We start from the raw sequence: 16,304 nt of genomic DNA, 5'->3' as shown, positions 1-16,304 counted from the left end.
TGGATCTGAGCTGCGTCTGTGACCTACACCACAGCTCACGGCAACACCGGATCCTTACCCCACTGAGTAAGGCCAGGGATCGAACCCGCAACCTCATGGTTCCTAGTCAGATTTGTTAACCGCTGAGCCACAACGGGAACTCCCAGCTTATTTATTTTTTCATGGCAGGCTGGGATCCAAAAGCTTACTGGAACCAAAATCAAATATTTAGACATTCAGTTGTTTTCAACATTGCCCAAACAAGCGGATTGTAGCCATTTAGAGCCTGCTTGCTCTGTAGACTCTATGAAATACCCTTTGTATACCCAACATGTAATAGCCATAAAAGAGAAACTGTGTGGTATAAAAGCCTTAGCTGCTGCTGCCCTTCAGAGCTCTCTAACCCAGAGAGTCCCCAACAGGTTGTTGAGTGGCATCAGCTAGACATCTAAGTTTCCTTTGTGACTACCTCCCCTCTCTCCAGTGGGAGTTCCCTCTTCTTTTTCCCTTCTGAGTAGTGATCCCCATACCATAATCTCTTGAAGATGTCATATGCTGAGTATCTCCCCTGCACACAAATCAGTCCAATAAAGCTTGTGAATGCTACTGCCATCTAGTGGTTATATCTTTTTCCTTGCTAAACTCAAATCTTTCAGAACCCTTATGCTAAGATGGACTGGTTTGGAAACATGTGAGAAAGATATGGCTAGGAGGCACCTGCTTGTCTTGGCTTGAATCCATTTCTTCCTCCTACCAGGGCACCTTTGAGGACCATCCTGGATACCTTATCCTATAAAGCCTCCTTTGAGAATTTCCATGAGGAGCATCTTGCCAGCTAACAATTTTTTCCTTTAGTCATTTTATAAAACTTATTTACTTCATTAATAATTTCATACAGGTATAAACATTCAAGTATAAGTCTATTCAAGTGTATAGTAAATCAAACAGACAAATTCTGCTTGGGTGAATTCTAAAGAATTCGGTGTCATTACAAAAAACAGATTGACAGAAGAGTTTCTCGGTGGTATTATTCTAAACAGAAACACACAAAAAAGACAAGGTAATTGATATAGGAAATTTGATCAAATCCTAGTTTGAAAAAAGCCAACTCTAATGAGGCGACTTGGGGTGAAAGTTGGAATGTGAGGTGCATGTTGGATGATACTAAAGGTTTCTTAATTTTTGGAAGGTGTATTTGTCTCATGGTGATCTTACTGGCCTGGGTTTTGGGCTTTCTTAATCAATAAAAATTGATAAGAAGCCAGGCAAGACATTTAGGAAAGGCTTTATTGGGGCCCCTGCTGCTGTAAGGATGAGCAAAAACAAACAGCAGTTTCCTGATAGTGCAACACCCTGTGATCAGTGCATAGTGAGGCCAAATCAAAAAGTTAGAGTTTGGATCAGAGAAAGGTTTATTGGAGGGCCATGCATGGAGACTGGTGGCTCATGCCCCCAAAATATTCCAAATTCCCCAAACCAAAATTGCAAAGCATTCTTAAAAGCAAGGTGAAGAAGGAGCATAGTTGTTTGTTGCAGACTTCTTAGTGCAGAAATCCCGTGTTCATGTAACTGTCCACAGAGGTTCAGTTACGATGTTCCCATAAAACCCTGACAAGATACATTTATACTTCAGAGAGGAGCTAAAGCAGAGAATATGGGGGAAGGGCCTGCCCCAAAAAGCCCCATAGGGTCCTACTTGGTTACCATTACCTTGCTTGCTTGCTCCCCCTGGGGGATGGGAGAACTGGTTACTTTTAGGGGGCAAGGGTAATGGCAGGTCCAGGGGTCTGGCCAGAGGTGTGGCTTAAGGGTCTTCCCACTACATTGATGGGGGTGTGTGCAAGGGTCATGCCTAGTACCCTGCTTTTGCTTCTGACACCCTGCTTTTGCTCTCAGCTCTTCAGAAATGGTAGATTTAGATATTTTTGTATCTTCTTGCCTATAATTTGCCCAACTGCACATGTCTGCAGTTATTTTTAGCTCCTTATAGTTTCTTTGTATCTTGTTGCTAAAGGAGCTGTTTGTCTTGGTGCCAGCTTTACAGTCACTGCAACAGGGTTGCCAGATCCCAGCCTGTTTCATTTATACAGAACAATATTATTATTTTGCTGATTCCTGCTGAAATATTCAATGGTAAAGTGTCATGACATTTTCAACTTTCCAATATTTCAGAAAAAGATTATGTCTATATCTATATACAGTCAGATCTGCTATAATGCTTGTTTCGAACACATGATTTTTTTTCCGGGTCATTTGCAACAGTAGGGAACAATTGCAACATTAAGTAAATTTCATCTTTGCTTATGCAATTTCCTCATCAAAGCATACAAGAGAAACAATAGTTAAATGCAGAAAACTGCACCCAGACGAACCTAGCTATGCAGACAAATGCAAAATGCACACACACAGCTCAAAACTGTACCAGCTCAGTCAGTGCCCATCAAGTGTTTTGAGAGGTCACCATATCCAACTTGTTTTCAGATTTTTCTGTCCAATTTCATTTAACTCACCTTCCAACTCTTCATTAAAACTCACAGGTATCATGCCTTCTGATAATCACTTCTACAAGCAAATGGCAGGCCTCTTTCAAGTTAAACTGCTCTATTTCTTGTAGTGTTTCTCTTTCTTAGGCTGCATTTGTAGCATTTGGAAGTTCCCAGGCTAGGGGTGGAATCAGAGCTGCAGCTGCTGGGCTACACTTCAGCCAAAGCAAAGCCAGATGCAAGCCACATCTGTAACCTGCATCGCAGCTCATGGCAGTGCTGGATCATTTATCCCACTGAGTGAGGCTAGGGATCAAACCCTCATCCTCATGGATACTAGTTGGTTTCTTAACCCACTGAGCCAATAATGGTAACTCCATGTTTTTGTATTTCTTAACCATACAACATATGTAAACCACTGTTTTATTAGATTCTTATGTTTTTATGTCACTAACATTTTAAAATTTTTTTTCATTTTTTTATTACTCAAATGAATTTATCACATCTGTAGTTATATAATGATCATAACAATCCAGTTTCACAGGATTTCCATCCCATAACCCAAGCACATCCCCCCCACCCCCCAAACTGTCTCCTCCAGAGACCATAAGTTTTTCAATGTCTGAGAGTCAGCATCTGTTTGGCAAAGAAGTTCAATCTGTCCTTTCTTCAGATTCCACATGTCAGTGAAAGCATTTGATGTTGCTGTCTCATTGTATGGCTGACTTCACTTAGCATGATAATTTCTAGGTCCATCCATGTTGCTAAAAATGCTGGTATTTCGTTCTTTTTGATGGCTGAGTAATATTCCATTGTGTATATGTACCACATCTTCTGGATCCACTCCTCTGTCGATGGACATTTAGGTTGTTTCCATGTCTTGGCTATTGCAAATACTACTGCAATGAACATCAGAGTACATGTGTCTTTGCGAGTCATGGTTTTCTCTGGATAGCTGCCCAGGAGTGGGATTGCTAAATCAAATGGTAGTTTTATTTTAGTTTTCTGAGGAATCTCCATACTGCTTTCCACAGTGGTTGCACCAATTTACAATCCCACCAACAGTGTACTAGGGTTCCTTTTTCTCCACACCCTCTCCAGCACTTATTGTTTGTAGACTTTTTGATGATGGCCATTCTGGCTGGTGAAGGTGGTACCTCAGAGTGGTTTTGGTTTGCATTTCTCTAATGATGAGTGACGCTGAACATCTTTTCATGTGTTTCTCGGCCATCTGTATGTCTTCTTTGGAGAACTGTCTGTTTAGATCTTCTGCCCATTTTTTGATGGGTTTGTTTTTTTTTTTTTTTTTGGTATGGAACTGCAGAAGGTGTTTATAAATTTTGGAGATGAATCCCTTGTCAGTCGAATCACTTGCAAAGATTTTCTCCTATTCTGTGGGTTGTCTTTTCATGTTGTTTAAGGTTTCCTTTGCTGTGCAGAAACTTTGAAGTTTGAGTAGGTCCCATTTGTTTATTTTTCTTTTTATTGTCAATACTCTGATAGGTGGATCTGAGAAGATGTTGCTGTCATTTATGTCAGAGAGTGTTTGGCCTATGTTTTCCTCTAGGAGTTTGATAGTGTCTGGTCTTATATCTAGGTCTTTAATGCATTTTGAGTTGATTTTTGTGTATGGTGTTAGGGAGTGTTCTAATTTCCTTCTTTTCCATGTGGCTGTCCAGTTTTCCCAGCACCACTTATTGAACAAGCTGTCCTTCCTCCACTGTATAGTCTTGCTTCCTTTGTCATAGATTAGTTGGCTGTAAGTGCATGCGTTTAATTCTGGGCTTTCCATCCTGTTCCACTGATCTATAGTTCTGTCTTTGTGCCAGTACCATGCAGTTTTGACGACTGTTGCTTTGTAGTATAGTCTGAAGTCTGGGAGCCTGATTCCTCCAGTTCCATTTTTCTTTTTCAGGATGTCTTTGGCTATTCTGGGTCTTCTGTGCTTCCAAACAAACTTTAAAATATTTTGCTCGAGTTCTGTGAAAAATGTCCTTGGTAATTTGATAGGGATTGCATTGAATCCATATATTGCCTTAGGTAGTATAGTCATTTTGATAATATTGACTCTTCCAATCCACGAGCATGGTATATCTTTCCATCTATTTGTGTCATCTTTGATTTCTTTAATCAGTGGCTTGTAGTTTTCAGAGTAGAGGTCTTTTGTCTCTTTAGGTAGGTTTACTCCTAGGTATTTTATTCTTTTGGATGCGATGGTAAATGGGTTTGCTTCCCTAATTTCTTTTTCTGCTATTTCATTGTTAGTGTATAGAAATGCCATTGATTTCTGTGTATTAATTTTGTATCCTGCGACTTTGCCAAATTTGTGGATGAGCTCTAACATTTTTCTGGTAGAGTCTTTAGGATTCTCTAGGTATACTATCATGTCATCTGCAAATAGTATAGTTTTACTTCTTCCTTTCCAATTTGGATTCCTTTTATTTCTTTTTCTTTGCTGATTGTGGTGGTTAGGACTTCCAGAGCTATATTGAAGAGTAGTGGTGAGAGCGGACAACCTTGTCTTGTTCCTGATCTCAGTGGGAATTCTTTCAGCTTTTCACTATTGAGAAGGATGTTCGCTGTGGGTTTGTCATACATGGCCTTTATCATGTTGAGGTGGGTTCCCGTTATGCCCACTTTCTGAAGGGTTTTTATCAGAAATGGGTGTTGGATTTTGTCAAAGGCTTTTTCTGCATCTATTGAGAGGATCATGTGGGTTTTATTCTTCAGTTTGTTAATGTGGTGTATCACACTGATGGATTTGTGGATATTGAAGAACCTTTCCATCCCTGGGATAAATCCCAGTTGATCATGGATGTACAATCCTTTTAATGTATTGTTGGATGCGGTTTGCTAGTATTTTATGAGGATATTTGCATCAATGTTCATCAGTGAAATTGGCCTGTAGTTTTCTTTTTTTGTGGAGTCTTTGTCTGGTTTTGGTACCAGGGTGATGACGGTGGTCTCATAGAATGAGTTTGGGAGTATCCCTTCCTCTGCAATTTTTTGAAATAGTTTCAGAAGGAGAGGTGTTAGCTCTTCTATAAATGTTTGATAGAATTCGCCTGTGAAGCCATCTGGTCCTGGACTTTTGTTTGTTGGAAGTTTTTTAATCACAGTTTCAATTTCAGTTCTTGTGATGGGTCCATTCGTCTTTTCTATTTCATCTTGGTTTAGTCTTGGAAGATTGTACTTTTCTAAGAATTTGTCCATTTCTTCTAGGTTGTCCATTTTATTGGCATATAGTTGCATAGAGTAGTCTCTTATGATCCTTTGTATTTCTGTGATGTCCATTGTTACTTCTCCTTTTTCATTTCTAATTTTATTGACTTGAGTCCTCTCTCTTTTTTTCTTGATAAGTCTGGCTAAGGGTTTATCAATTTTGTTGATCTTTTCAAAGAACCAGCTTTTCGTTTCATTGATCTTTTCTATGGTTTTCATTGTTTCTAGTTCATTGATTTCTGCTCTGATCTTTATGATTTCTTTCCTTCTACTAACTTTAGGTCTTGTCTGTTCTTCTCTCTTGGGCTGCTTTAGCTGTAAAGTTATCTTGTATATTTGGGCTTTTTCTTGTTTCCTGAGGTGGGCTTGTATTGCTATAAACTTTCCTCTTAGAACGGCTTTTGCTGCATCCCATAGGTTTTGGAGCGTCCTATCTTCGTTGTCATTTGCTGCCAGGTATTTTTTAATTTCCTCTTTGATTTCTTCAGTGATCCATTGGTTGTTTAGTATCATGTTGTTTAGTCTCCATGTGTTTGTGTGTTTTGCAGTTTTTTTCTTGTTGTTGTTTTCCAGTCATATGGCATTGTGGTCGGAAAAGATGCTTGATATGATTTCGATTTTCTTAAAGTTACTGAGGTTGGATTTGTAGCCCAGAATATGATCAATCTTAGAGAATGTTCCATGTGCACTTGAGAAGAATATGTATTCTGTTGCTTTTGGATGGAATGTCCTATAAATATCTATTAAGTCCATCTGGTTTAATGCATCATTCAGGGGCCATGTTTCCTTACTGATTTTCTTTCTGGTTGATCTGTCCATTGCTGTAAGTGGGGTGTTAAAGTCCCCCACTATTATTGTGTTATTGTCACTTTCTCCTTTTAAGGTTGTTAGCAGTTGCCTTATATTTTGTGGTGAACCTGTGTTGAGTGCGTAGATATTTAAATTGTTATAACATCTTCTTGGATTGATCCTTTGATCATTATGTAATGTCCTCCTTTGTCCCTGAAAATATTCTTCATTTTAAAGTCTATTTTGTCTGATATGAGTATTGCTACTCCAGCTTTCTTTTTTTTTGTTGTTGTTGTTGTTGTTGTTGCTATTTCGTGGGCCGCTCCCGCGGCATATGGAGGTTCCCAGGCTAGGGGTTGAATTGGAGCTGTAGCCACTGGCCTACGCCAGAGCCAAAGCAACGTGGGATCTGAGCCGCGTCTGCAACCTACACCACAGCTCACGGCAACGCTGGATCGTTAACCCACTGAGCAAGGGCAGGGACCAAACCCGCAACCTCATGGTTCCTAGTCGGATTCGTTAACCACTGCGCCACAACGGGAACTCCCAGCTTTCTTTTGATCCCCGTTTGCATGAAATATTTTCTTCCATCCTGTCACTTTCAATTTGTATGTGTCACTAGAAGTGAAGTGGGTCTCTTGAAGACAGCATATATATGGGTCTTGTTTTTGTATCCATTCAGCCAGTCTATGTCTTTTGGTTGGGGCATTTAGTCCATTCACATTTAAGGTAATTATTGATATGTATGTTCTTATTGCCATTTTATTAATTACTTTGGGTTTGTTTTTGCTGCTCTTTTTCCTTTCCTTCTTCTCTTGTTCTTTTCTGTCTATAGAAGTTCTTTTAGTATTTGTTGTAAGGATGGTTTAGTGTTGCTGAATTCTCTCAGCCTTTGCGTATCTGTGAAGGTTTTGATTTCTCCTTCAAATCTGAATGAGAACCTTGCTGAGTAAAGTAATCTTGGTTGGAGGTTTTTTCCTTTCATCACGTCAAGTATATCATGCCACTCCCTTCTAGCCTGCAGAGTTTCTGTTGAAAAATCTGCCGATAGCCTTATCGGGGTTCCCTTGTATGTTATTTGTTTCTTTTCCCTAGCTGCTTTCAAGATTTTCTCATTGTCTTTAATTTGGGTCAGTTTGATTAGTATGTGTCTCAGGGTGTTCCTCCTTCGGTTTATTTTGTATGATACTCATTGTGCTTCCTGGATTTGAGTGAGTGATTCCTTCCCCATGTGAGGGAAGTTTTTGGCTGTTATCTCTTGGAATATTTTTTCTGTCTCCTCCTCTCTCTCTCTTCTCCTTCTGGCACCCCTATAATACTGATGTTGGTGCGTTTCACGTTGTCCCAGAATTCTCTGAGACTCTCTTCATTTGTTTTCAGTCTTTTTTCTTTTCTGTTCCACATCCATAATTTCCACTAATCTGTCCTCCACCTCACTTATTCGTTCTTCTGCCTCCTGTATTCTGCTGTTAGCTGCTTCTAGTGAATTTTTTATTTCAGTTGTTGTATTTTGCATCTCTTCTTGTTTAAGTTTGGTATCTCGTATCTCTTTGGTCAGTGTTTCCTGTAAGTTATCCATCTTTGCCTCCAGTTTATTTCCAATGTCTTGCATCATCTTCAGCATCAACAGTCTAAAGTCTTTTTCCTAGAGGCTGAGAATCTCCTCATGGCTTAGCTGTTTTTCTGGGGTTTTTTCTTTCTCCCTCATTTGAGTTATAGTTCTCTGTCTTTTCATTTTGATGGGTTTTTGGTGTGGTGACCTTCTTACAGATAATAGAGTTGTAGCCTCTCTTACTTCTGATGTCTGCCCCCCTGTAGCTGAAGTCAGTATGGGGGCTTGGTGTAGGCTTCCTGTTGGGAGGGGCTGATGCCTGCCCCCTAGTAGGAGGAGCCGATTCTAATCCCTCTGGTGGGTGGGGCTTAGTCTCTGGAGGGGATTAGAGGCAGCTGTGTGCCTGAGGGGTCTTTAGGTAGCCTGTTTTCTGAGGGGTGGGGCTGTGATCCCACCTGGGTTGTTGTCTGCCCTGGGGCTTCTCAATGGCTGGCTGACGGGTGGGGCCAGATTTTCCCAAAATGACCACCTCCAGAGAAAGGCATGGCTGTTGAATATTCCTGATAGCTTTGCTTTCAATGTCCTTCCCTCACAACAAGCCACATTCACCCCTGTTTTCCCAGGATGTCCTCCAAGAACTGCGGTCAGGTTTGACTCAGATTCCCATGGAGACTTTGCTTTGCCCTGGGACCCAGTGCATGTGAAAGTCTGTGTGCACCTTTTAAGAATGAGGTCTCTGTTTCCCCCAGTCCCGTGGAGCTCCTGCACACAAGCCCCACTGGCCTTCAATGCCAGATGCTCCAGGGGCTCTTTCTCCCAGTGCCAGATCCGCACACATGAGAGTTTGATGTGTGGCTCAGAACTCTCACTCCTGTAGGTGAGTCTCTGTGAACCAGTTAGTTTCTAGTCTGTGGAGCTTCCCACCCAGAAGGTATGGGGTTGTTTATATTGTGAAATCGCCCCTCCTACCTCTTGATGTGGCCTTCTCTTTTTCTTCTGAAGTAGGATATCTTTTTTAAGGTTTCCAGTCCATTTTGGTGAAGTGTGCTCAGTCTTTAGTTGTGAATTTTGTTGTTTTTAGGAGAGAAGTTGAGCTCCAGTCCTTCTATTCTGCCATCTTAATCCCGTCTCCTGTCACTAACGTTTTTGAGTGTTGTATCCCAATCCCATTTTCCCCACAAGCTCCGTGGTTTTTATTGTGTAAGTTTACAGAGTATTGGTTATGAACAAGATTTGTTTAAAAGCAAATGCCCCTGGAAGGCACAAGTTCCAGGCTACTAACTGAAGCTCAATCTGTTCAGTCACTGGACCTCCTGCCCCTGTTGTCACTCAGGAAAAGGGCGGAGCTGGGAATATATGAACTGTCCAATCAGGGACATAGCAGCAGAAGGGGTGTGGAAGAAGCTCAGAAAACACCTGCAGGCTCCCAAGGGAGTTCCTGACCATGTATTCCTGCACCTAAAAGCCTCAGGTGCTTCTTTTGCAGTGTCTATAGTGCTGTAACCTGTACTGGTAACAGCAGGGGAAAGGCAGATGCTGGAGGTCCCCAGACTGGGAAATGGTGAGTGTGTGTGTCTGAGTGTCTCAAGACTGGGAGTAGGGGTTAAGTCAGAACCCTGATGGCAGAATCCAGGCTTGCCTGTGATCAACTCAGGTGCCTTAGGACTCGTTTGGGATCAGTTCCCTCCAGCTCTCAGCCTAAGGGCTCCATGGAGAGCCAGAACCTGGGGTTCACAGCCAGTCACTGTGTGTGGTGACTTCAGCCATGACCCTGAAGCCTCTGTGGGCAGCTCTGTGCCCACAGCCTTGAGTCTCCCCCAGATTGCACTGACCAGAGTGAGAGTCCTTAGACTAGGTGTCTGAATTGTATGTGTGCAAGAACCTGTGGTCTGCGGGATCCCTAGTCCATCCTTTCTCCTCAGGGGTAACCATTGTCTCCTGAGTTTTCCAGTTTGGGGAATAGAGTCTCAAATTCAATACCGTCCCCCTCCCACCTCATTCTTCCAGGTGCTGGCAATAAAGCCCTAGATTGCCAGGTCCCTCCCAGCTTTCCCAGAGCCACCTTACCCTCTGATTCATAGCATCTTTATTAACTAATTGTCCTCCATGGTGGATTTCAGAGAGCACAGTATTTTATCATTTTCCCACAGCCAATGAATGTCTCATATTTAAAGGTTTTTTTCTTTTTCGTGAATACTTTAATGTGAGAGGAAAATAGAGAATGACCACCTGGAATTGTATTGTATGAAATCTTTGTGCCTCTCCTCCCACAATCTCTGATGGGCACAGACATCCTATGGAGAGTCCTTTGGGTGTAGGTACCTCTTGGGAAACTTCCTGCATCACCTGTCAGTGTAGATTGTCCCTGGGTTTATTATCCTAAAAGATTTATTCACTTTTTAAAGTCTGTTTTACAACAAATATAGACTGAAGAAAGAAGTGGATTGTAGAAGAGCAAAATATAACACGATTAATTGGACTGTGTTAAATTTTTTTTTGTAATATCCTGCCCTTAGCAGGTGTTCCTGAAGACTGTTGCTAACTTTTAGTTGCTTTCAAATATAATTCCAGTGCTTAGACTTTTTAAGAGGTGCTCAAACATGAATGATTACAAAACAACTTCTTGCCTTGGGAATAATAAATAATATTAATTTCTGAAAGGAATAGATACTTGGGGTTTTTCTTATTGAGCTAGCAAAATACCTTACAATGTGCTTCATCTTTTCCCTGAAATACTGAAGTGGGGAGGGGGACGGGCCTTCCCGGAACAAAGGGAAGGCAACATGCAACACCAGCATCTGTGCATGGGCATGCACAGTTCTGCAACAATGTAGCATAATCTGTATCCATGAGTGCAGGTATATCTATAACGGTCTGCTCAAAATTTATAGAACACCTTATAAGGGGGACGAAGGAATTTAGATGTAGCAGGAAAACTAATGGGGTATATAAGGTGACACCCTGCCGCGTTCAGGGCTCAGCCTTTGGCTATGAATCCACTGAGCCAGTGCTGGCACAAATAAATGCTGCTTCTTGGCAAAAAGCCTCAGGGTCTTGTTTCTCTGTATGTAAGTCCTACAACATTTCTTGTGGGCTTGTCTGGGATTCGGAGACGGTGACTTCACCTCCTTTGTTGCCAGGGTACGACCCCTGGGATGCCAGGAGAAGTGATCTCCCCTGGAGCCAGTGGACCAGTTGATCCGTAGTGGACTAGCCCTCCTGGCATGCCAGGGTGAGGACCCCGAGAGCACAGTGGAACCCAGTGAAGCCCAGGAACCAGCCAAGGGAGCACTGCCCATCAGACTGGTAAGAACCTGTGTTCAGTTTGGTGGCCTGCCCCTAAGAGGCCAAAGGGGAGCCTGATCCCCTCCCAGAGTTGCCCTAGTAGTCTCACAGGAGTTCTCATAGAGGAGACAGGAGATGAAACCACAACTCTAAGGCGCTGGGTGGCGGGTTAGAGATGTTCTGTGAATGTGAGTAAATGAAACGGACAACGCGATTGATTACCGTTTCCCTTTCTCTTCTTGTGTGTGACTGTCATCTTTTAGGGGGAGGAAATGGGTGGAAAACAGAGTAAACCTACCCCCTTAGCATTTATGATAAAATTTTTTTTTCTTTCAAGAAGGGATATTCAGGAGATTACGGTAAAATTGACTCCCAGAAAGCTCCAGACGCTCTGTGAGATAGATTGGGCTCTGGGTTGGCCTTCTGAGGGGTCACTAGATAAAGAACTAGTTAACAAAGTGTTTAGAGTCATCAGGGGTGACCCGGGGCACCCGGACAAATTCCCTTACAGTGACTGCTGGGAAGACATGGATGGTCCTTTCTCCACCACCTTGGTTAAGAGCCTGTCTGAAGGAAAATTGTAAAATCACGTTGGCTGGAATAACAGCTCCCTCAAAATGCTGACTGGAACCCAACAAGCCTGTTTTATCCGAGGAACTGGAAGAAATTCCCCCACCTTATGCACCATTGTACCCTCCACTGCCGCCTGCACTCCTAACAGCTGGGGCCATGCCAGAAGCAGCTGCCTCCCCCAAGAACAACCCCTCCCCCAGAAGCCCCTCCCCTGACTCACCCATGATGTCATTAGCAGCCACCTCTCCTGAGACACCAGTGTTAACCCCATATACTCCTGTTGGAAGGCAACCAACCAGAAAGCCAGGCCAGCATGAGCAATGTCAACTCGGCTCAGAGAGAAAACAGACTGTCTGCTCAATCCTGGTTCCCTCCACCCCACGCCAGGTTTGGGAATTTCTCAGGGCCACAGGTTTCTGCAGGATCTGGATACCAAACTTCTCTATTTTATTTTATTTTATTTATTTATATGTTTATTTATTTATTTGCATTTTAGGGCCACACCTGCGGCATATGGAGGTTCCCAGGCTAGGGGTCGAATCAGAGCTACAGCTGCTGGCCCACACAAGAGCCAGAGCAACGCAGGATCTGAGCCACATCTGTGACCTATACCACAGCTCACAGCAATGCCAGATCCTTAACCCACTGAGCAAGGCCAGGGATCGAACCCTCAACCTCATGGTTCTTAGTCAGATTGGTTTCTGCTGCACCAGGACAGGAACTCCCAAACTTCTCCATTTTAATAAACCCCTTTATGAGGCCACAAAGGGGGGAAACAGGAACCTCTATTGTGGGAACGAGTACAAAAAAAAACTTTTGAAAAAAAAAATTAAGTGGGCCCTCACCAGCGTATCTGGCCTGGGACTCCCAGACATCTCCAGGCCTTTCTTCTTGTATGTACACGAGTGTACCAGGGTCGCAGTAGGGGCCTTAACTCAAATGCTGGGGTCATGACATCATCCAGTGGCTTATCTTTCCAAATAACTTGACTCTGTTGCCCAGGAGTGGCTGCCCTGCCTGCGGGCACTTCAGCAATAGCACTCTTAGTGTCAGAAGCTAATAAATTAACTATGGGACAAGAACTAACAGTCCATGTGCCACATTCAGTACTGATATTAATGAAATATAAGGGACAATACTGGCGGGCTAATGCCTGGATGGTCAAATATCAGCTAATGATATGTAAAAATCTGTGCATTCACCTGGAAGTGGTGAGAACTCTTAAACCCTACAACCCTACTGCCAGTCAGGCCAGGTCAATCAGATCATGATTGTACTAAAATCATGGATAAAATATTCTCCAGTCAACCGGATTTAACAGACCAGCATTTGTGGCAAAAGTAGTACAATTGGTGACAGGGTAAAAATCACCAGAAGTTGCACACAACCTATAGGCCCTAGTGCCCCTGGAAGATGGAATGGATAAATCAGAACCTGAAATTGCAATTAAACAAACTGTGCCAAGAAACAGACCTGAATTAGGACCAGCTCTTGCCAGTAACCTTGCTAAAAATTGGGTCCAGCCCTACCAAACAGACTGGGTTTTCTCTTTACAAAATCCTCTATGGGCACACCCCCCCCATTAAAGGTATAAGTGGGGACTTAAAGGAATTAGGGACCCTCACCCTGAGACAACAGATTCAGGTGCTAGATTCCACCCTGGCCACCCTCCATCAGTGGGTTAGGGAACAGTTGCCTGCAAGTCCAACCACAGACACCCACCCCTTCAAACCAGGGGATGCTATATGGGTAAAAGAGTGGAATGTCCAGCCATTAACACCTCTTTGGAGGGGCCCATTTACTGTCATTTTATCTACCCCTACTGCAGTAAAGGTGACAGAAGTAGCTTCTTGAATTCACCACAGCAGAGTAAAACCAGCATCAGGAGACTGGGCATGCACCCCTGATCCATCGACACTGTGCAAGCTAACCATCCAGAGGAAGCAAGCTGCAGCTTCAGAGACCCATGAGGACGATAGCCCTGCTCTAGTCACTCCAGAGGCTGACTAGTCTATGCACAGCAGAAGCTTGAGGAGTAAGCCTCCAGATGGGATAAATAGACTGTGTCCATTCCTTATTTCAGTCCCCTTATTGTGATGTACTGCCACCCCTTGTGTTATCATGGTCATTGTCCTGATCTTTGCCATAGGACTGGCAGAAACTGCTCTGGCCAATTGGAAACATGGCAAAGGGTCCCTGCTAGCACTCTGCTTTCTCTTCTGGGTAGGATGTCTTGTTGTTATTGCTTGCTTCTGGTCTGGGCCCCTTTTGCTTCTTTTGTAGACTCAAATTCCACCCCTTGTGATAAGTATGGGAAAGATTTGGTGTCAAGGGAATGTTGGATTATCCCTCACCTCCTATGCCTACCAACCAGCTGCTTGTTATCGAGTTACCATCCCCACCCTTTACACATATAATGGCAAAAGGTATTGGATGGGATGGATAAAGGCAGAATTCCCAGAGGGGCACACTTGCCAGGGACCAAATGAAAGGGGAACAGGGGCTTGGGCCTGCTGGACATATAGAAGATGGTGGGACATGTCTGATGGAGGGGGAGTTCAGGATCACACCCAGGCCCAGCTAGTCAGAAAAACTATACAAAGGATAAAGCAACAGGTAGGCCCAAGGCCCCTTGAAATTTGGGTCCAGACCAGGACCTCCCCACCCTAGGGAAAAATCTTTTCATTGACCTAGCTGAAAGGATTGCCCATGAGTTCAATGTCACTGAATGTTGGGTCTGTAGAGGGGCCCTTATGAATGAAAAATGGCCTTGGAAGGGGATCAGCCTAAATGCACTTCATTTACTCTAAAGGAATCATTCCATAATGGAGAGAAAAAGTAACCAGCCTCAAAGTTGGGTTTTGGCCTCAGAGGTAATTGGAGAAGAGTGCATTAGTAGAACAGGTCCGGATTATACACAATGGGTTGGAGAAACTCCCAGTAAAAAAGACTTTCTTGGGACTGTATCAGTTTCCAGTGGTGGCCAAACACTCCTACCTGGTATCGGGCCCTAGCTTCCACAGTTAACACTCCCCAGTGCCAGTCCTCTCCCTATTAAGCCATAGTCAAATGTTCTATACATACTGAGGAGGAGGCCAGTCCGTTCCATAGCATACCTGAAATAAGTTAAACACTGGGACAGCCTCATTCTTAGTGACCCCAAAATACTGGAGGGCACCTGATGGGCTGTTTTGGATATGTGGGAAAAAGAGCATATACCCAACTCCCCACTCGATGGAAAGGGAGCTGCATCATTGGCTTAATCCAACTGGGATTTTTCCTCCTGCCTAACCAGGAGGGAGAGAAATTAGGGGTTCTGCTTTATCAGAGCCTAAAGGTTAAAAAACCTAAAGGAGTCCTGTGATAGGAGGACAACAAAGATGGGGAGAAAATGAGTGGCCACCCCACTGGACTGTTAAAACATATGGCCCAGCCACTTGGGCACAAGATGAGAGTTGGGCTACTGGACCCCCCTATGTATATGCTCAATCAAATCATCAGGTTACAGGCGGTACTGGAAATTATTACTAACCAAACAGCCACGGCCCTGGAACTCATGGCAAAACACAGTGACAAATGTGTGCAGCTATTTACCAGAACCACCTCCTTTGAATTACCTATTAACAACAACAAAAAGACATGTAAAAAATTTAGTCAACCTGACTGCTGCCTCCAGATAGATGACAGTGGCCAGGCTGTAACTAACATAGCCACAAACATCAAAAAAAGTGGCACATGTTCCCGTACAAACTTGGAAGGGGTGGAACCCCGGAGAACTATTTAGGGGATAGTTTTCAACATTTGGGGGATTCAAAACCCTCATAAGTATCGTGCTCATGATCTTGGGAAGCTGCCTGATCTTACCCTTCTGACTCCTCTAGTTGTGAGATCTGTCTCTGGCCTCAGTGAGGCCACGGTTGAAAGAAAAACAGCTGCACATGCAGTGATGCTATGGAAATGTAAACTGCTAGCCCAAGATGATGCTCTTTGACCCTGAGAGAGGGATCAGAGCATCGAAAGGGGAGATGTAGTGGGGAGGGGGAAGGGCCCTCCCAGGACAAAGGCAACATGCAACACCAGCATCTGTGCATGCCTGCACAGTTCTGCAACAATGTAGCATAACCTGTATCCATGAGTCAGGTGTACCTGTAACTGTCTGCTCAAAATGTATAGAACACCTTATAAGGGGGACAAAGCAATTTAGATGTAGAAGGAAAACTAATGGGGTATGTAAGGTGACACCCTGCCGCGTTCAGGGCTCAGCCTTTGGCTATGAATCTGCTGAGGCAGTGCCAACACAAATAAATGCTGCTTCCTGGCAAAAAGGCTTGCAGTCTCCTTTCTCTGTACATAAGCCCTACAACAATACAAGGTTTTAGTGATTTTGCTGGATTGTTCCAACTCTGGGTTTTTTTCATTTA

At 43.4% G+C, this 16,304-nt stretch overlaps 1 long non-coding RNA gene across 2 annotated transcripts in view; it reads left to right on the top strand.

The window, feature by feature from the left end:
- The window catches only part of LOC106507293, an 84,232-nt gene that overhangs the window by 44,441 nt on the left and 23,487 nt on the right, over nt 1-16,304 (top strand). For both annotated transcript variants that reach the window (XR_002341668.1, XR_002341667.1), the window contains exon 3: nt 11,166-11,331. This is a non-coding gene — a long non-coding RNA (uncharacterized LOC106507293). The remainder of the gene's footprint in view (nt 1-11,165; nt 11,332-16,304) is intronic.

The sequence above is a fragment of the Sus scrofa genome, chromosome 2, assembly GCF_000003025.6.
Source record: "Sus scrofa isolate TJ Tabasco breed Duroc chromosome 2, Sscrofa11.1, whole genome shotgun sequence".
Classification (NCBI taxonomy): Eukaryota; Metazoa; Chordata; class Mammalia; order Artiodactyla; family Suidae; genus Sus; species Sus scrofa.
The sequence above is the reverse complement of the archived record's forward strand: the minus strand, read 5'-3'. Positions and strand labels throughout refer to the sequence as shown.